This window comes from Phyllostomus discolor, chromosome 13, assembly GCF_004126475.2.
Source record: "Phyllostomus discolor isolate MPI-MPIP mPhyDis1 chromosome 13, mPhyDis1.pri.v3, whole genome shotgun sequence".
NCBI lineage: Eukaryota > Metazoa > Chordata > Mammalia > Chiroptera > Phyllostomidae > Phyllostomus > Phyllostomus discolor.
The window spans coordinates 64376220-64381431 of record NC_040915.2 but is presented as its reverse complement, the minus strand read 5'-3'; the positions used below and the strand labels follow the sequence as shown (position 1 = coordinate 64381431).

Sequence of the window (5212 nt, the reverse complement as noted above, 5' to 3'; positions counted from 1 at the left end):
AAAAAAAGACTCAGGTGATCTTAGTACTGGGAAATCAGTGCTAGGCCTCCCCACCTTAGCTGGGGGCAGGGCTCTTCCTGCTCCACCCCTGCAGGCTCCAGGCAGGCGGCTCCCCCACGCCCGTGCCTGGCCCGGGGCCCTCCGGGTGTGGAGTTTCTCTCTGACCAGGATAAGACGTAAAGCAGACGAAGGCACCAGTGGATGCATGAGTGATTGGAGGAGCTGGCGTTTTCATTCCTCAGCCACATGCAGATTTTCCAAATATGGGGAGCCATCTGTTGAAGTGAGAATCGGCGACCGCCCCTTTCCTCGTGAGCTTGGCAGCAACGGGAAGGGAGTCCAGAAGGAGCCCTCGTGCAGCCGAGAGGAAATTTAAGCCATATGGTTCTCATTCATTTACTCTTAAGTCATCAAAATGTTGGTTTTAAAGAGGCTTTTGATGTCCAACTCGCTTTTGGCTTTTTTTATGGTGGAGGGGGAGAGAGAGAAAGTCCCGATTCTGAGCTCAGTTTAGGGGAGGCTGGAGATGATCCAGCACCCCAAATTCAGGAGGAGTGGAGCTCCAGGCAGAGGTCTGCTTAGAAATCCAGACAGGGACATTCAATCTCATTTTGAAAAAACGTGCCTTGAGCACCTAGTAAGTGTCAGGCACAGATATAGGTACCAGGCACACAAGCCATGGTGCTCTTCTGTAAGCATCAGTGAGAAGTGGGGAGACAGACACCTTGGTTGGTTACCGCGCTGCTGTCCGCAGTTGACGCCTCTGCCCAGAGTCCCCTTCTGGGGACACACTAGCTCAGTGAGGTCGCTGTGCTCAGAGTCGCCTATGCAGTGGGCACACACAGTCCTGGAGCTGGGGTTTGCAGCGAGGCTGTCTTCTCCTTAAGAAGGAGCTCACAGTCTGATCCTCTAAGAGGTGGAGGAGGAGTTGTTAACCCAGACAGGAAGAAAGAAGAAAAACTCTCTTGGCCAAGGGAACACGCCCTGAGACAGCCCCACGGAGGGAAGCGTCTGGCACATACAAGGACCAGAACGGCCGTGTGGTGAGCACGGGAGAGGGGCCCCAGGTCAGGGGTCTCTAACCCAGGAGTAGAGACCAAACCAATGGAAGACTAGCAGCTCTCCAGGTGACTGGAACATGCAGTCAAGGTTAGGGACCACCGTGACTATGGTGGTGGCGACTGAGTCAAGGGAAGGGGCACAGACCTGAGAGGGAACTCGGCCTTCATGAGATTTGGACGACTGCATGGTAGGGAGGGAAAGGGGAGGTACTGAGGATGAAGAGGGACTAGCGACTGGTGTTAAGGGCGAATCCACGGATAAAGGGCCCGGGGACTTCCGGTTTGCAGGAGAAACTGCTGCGCCCACGGTCCCATTGACCTCAGAGCTCCTGGCTGAGCACGTGAGCTCGGCGGCTCTGGTGATTGTCCAGGCTTTGCAGTCCTGTTTGTTCCATGACCCAAACAGCCTAATGAATGTGTGCACACCACGGGGAGTGTCTCAGCAGAAACAGACGCAAAGTGCCAGAGTTGCTGAGAGAACTGAGTAACCAGTTCTGCTGGGGATCATCAGGGAATGCTAAACGGAGGAGGTGACATTGGAGTTGGTTCTTAAAGGCTCAGTAGGTGTCCTCAGCTCAAGAAGGAAGAGGGTGTCCCGAAATGTAAGAGGCACAGGGATGTGAAGGGCCCACTGAGTGTGGGCAACAGTATGGGCAACAGGACCTCGTCCTGGTCATCAGTGGGGCAGCAATGACCAGGACGAGGCCGAGAGATCGGCGGGCCCGCGGAGAAGGGCTGTGGAAGTCAAGCGAAGGACTTGAATCTGACCCTTGGAATTACCCCTCTAACTTGTAAATTCTCCTCCTCAGAGGCCTTGGTCTTTTGCCTTTTGTTGGGGGCCCTGGACACAAGAGGATCCTGGGAGCCAATGGGCCCTCGAAGCACCCGTGACCCATTGTCATGTCCTTACAGGGCAGCAGATCAAAATTGCCGTGGGCACAGGGGAGACATCCCATTGTCGAAACATTTGCGGGAGATCCTGCAATGTCACTAAGTCACCCACTGGTGGGTCCAGAAGACCTTCACCCTAATTGTTTTCCTCTTCAAGGGTGTCCAAACCATGGCCATGGGCCTCATGCAGCCCAGGGTGGCTATGAATGTGGCCCAACACAAAATCATAAACTTACTTAAAACATCATGAGATTTATTTTTGTGCGTGATTGCATGTTGCAATGTACTTAGTGTGTGGCCCAAGACAACTCTTCTTCTTCCAGTGTGGCCCAGAGACGCCAGAAGGTTGGACGGCCCGGCTCTACAGTTTCAACTTATTTCATAGACATTCAGGGGGTGAAAGCTGTCTCCATTTGCTATAATGAAAGATCCCCACATTCCTAGGTCATCGATCACCAGTGAAAGAACATTCATTGGACTCCTACTATGTGAAAAGTCCTGTGCGGATCAGAATGTTAAAAATCAGAACACACATTCTTTGGCTACAAGTTACTTCTCTCTGGGGATGAGGAAACAAAAAGGGAAACTAGTAACAGAAGGCAGCGTATGCTGAGGGCCAACAGAAATCTTCTTTGGTTCCCTAGGCAGACCCATTTGTCCTCTGCCTGTGTTCCCATCCTTCCTGGCACGTGGGATGCTCCGCGGAGCAGTTGTCGCATGACATTGCAGTTGTTCCCATTGCATCTCCTCAGCTGACTGAGCTCCTCGAGGCAGAACTGTGTCTCTCTCCTCTGTGCATGAATCCCTCGCCCCTGCTTCAAGATCTAGCTTACACTAGGTGCTCATTAAATGTTGGATGGATACGTGAATGGTAAAGTCGGTAAGTTTCTCTTAGTTCAGAGGATGCAGGGATCCCCATGGACCAGAATGGTCATGAAGAATTTGACAAAGGCAGCAAAGCACCTACCATGTGCCTAACCCAGAGGTGAGACATGAGAACCCAAATAACGAAGTTTGAAAGGAGCTAGTTGGGTAGGAGAGAGAAAGGTCTCCCATAACCAAACTCCAGCTAACATTTTCCAGATGGTAGCCGTGGCCTCTAACTTGAAGCACAGAGGATTCTGGGACAACTGACAACTAGATTGTTCTAATTTGTGACCAAGCATTGAGTCACAGGGTTCTGGAGTCCCTCCTGGGCATTGTCCTGGGTGCCAGAGCACCAGATGTTGCCTGGTTTCCATGGAGTCCCCACTCTTTCCACCAGAGACTGTGCCCCTTAGGAGTTAGTCCCTTTCTCTCTTGCTCAAGTTACAACAGCTAACTTTAGATGCTTCCTGATTACTCCTGTCTGAGTCTCAGGAGCAGAATTAAAATGGCTGGAACCTCAGCTGGAGGAGGAGGAACAGCTTTCATTGGTCCTGGTCTGTTTTCCATCTCCACGTTGTTGTTGATGTTGGAAAAAAAGCAAAGTGAGCTCTCTCCTAAGACAACAGACCACAGGCTGTTGGCTGAGTGCCTGAACCGGTGGGTCGGGGGAAGGAGCACATGCCTGAGGGAGTGTGACCACCTCTGGGGGCAGACACGTGTTCTGCTCATAGTACACCCCGACGTGCACAAGCATTTTTTCATTTATATATTCATTCAACGTTTAATGTTCACTCAGCATATACCAGGCTCTACACTATCCCATATCCCAGGTTCTTAGGCCACGGAAGCATGTTTGAATGGTCCCTGCTAGCCAAGAACACTGTCAGGCAGGTGTGACGGACGGGCACATGCTCCCAGCCCATGTGACTTGTGCAGAGGTATCCGAAAGGTGCTGTGGAAGAATGGCAGTAATAGTAACAACTAACCTCTGGGTGCTGTTGTGGATTCTGTCTAAGGATTTTATAAGAATCAATGCATTCAATTCTCACAATAACTTAACAGGGAGTGGGAAGAAAGAACAGGTGTGTAGGGAAGTGTGGGCATTCCAGACAAATGGTGTGGTGTCACCCTGGCCGGGTGGCTCAGCTGGTTGGGGCATCATCCCATACACCAGAAGGTCATGGATTCAAGTCCCGGTCAGGACGCATACCTAGGTTGCAGGTTTGATCCCCCCATGAAGGCACGTACGGGAGGCGACTGATGGATGTTTCTCTCTCCCCCTTCCTCTCTCTCTAAAATCAATAAGCATATCCTTGGGTGAGGATTACAAAAAAGTCCCCAAATGGAACAGCATGTGCCAAAGGGTGAAGGCACAGCCCCTAAGTGGAGTTCAGAGATCAATGTACCTCTTCCTACAGCTCCTTTTCTCTGCCACAGACGACAATCTTCCTGCAGATGTCTTGCAGTAAGTAATACCTGTTCGTCACAAGATGGATTCCAAGCATCTCCAGGGCATTTTCATGTCGTTGAAAACAATCTCCTGCAATAGCTCTGGCCCCTTGCTGAATACGCACCTTATCTAACAGGACCATGGCTGGGAGCCTGTTGATCTGCTCACCCCTGCTTCTCTCTGGCTCTCTGCTGCAGCTGGACCCCTGCCTTTGCCACCCCTCAGCGTCTTCATATCCCTGCAGTAGCTTAAACAGCGATGGCCTACAAGGAAAAAGATGAAGGAGCTGTTCATGCTCTCCCTGATTCACTCCTGCTTTTACCCTGAAGCCTGCAACATCAGCATCCACATGTACAACAACATGGAAATGAAGCGCATCAACAGACCTGCCTCTGGTCAGGCTTTGGCGCTGACCTGAAAGCCACTGTCTCCTATGTCAGAAGCCCCGTGAATTTTAGCTTGTCCAAAGAAGAAAGGCCTGTCTCTGGAGGACAGCTTCAGCACAACGGTGGCAGAAAAGCCAATCCGGAAAATGGAATAGACTAAGGAAGACCGTGAGGCTAATCCAGCTGCCCAGACTGACCGTGTGCAGGAACAGGAGAGGCGCTTTGCGGAGGGCCGTGGGAACGAGGAACTGCAGGCGGAACTGCCTGGCTGAGGCCAGGCAGGGCAAGGCACACCCACCACTAGGAAACCCCCTGCCTGTATCGTAATGGTTCACGCGATATCACTGTGGGAAAGGTATGACCTGGTTTAAGAGAACTTACTCTAAAACAAAGAATCAAACATTTAAAAAAAATCAGTGTGGAAAAACAATCTGCTCACCCCCACTGTCTTCATTTCCTTCGACTTTGCTTCTCCCCCTGCTCCCATGAATTGATCCTGCAAATGTTCTCACTTTCAGTCTAGCGCCTCCTAGGGTTGCTCCTTTCCCCCCAACACT

At 51.4% G+C, this 5212-nt stretch overlaps 1 pseudogene; it reads left to right on the top strand.

Moving 5' to 3' along the window:
• The first annotated feature begins 4458 nt into the window (after window positions 1–4458).
• Window positions 4459–4927, top strand: LOC114510231 (annotated as a pseudogene).
• The last annotated feature ends 285 nt before the right edge of the window (window positions 4928–5212 follow it).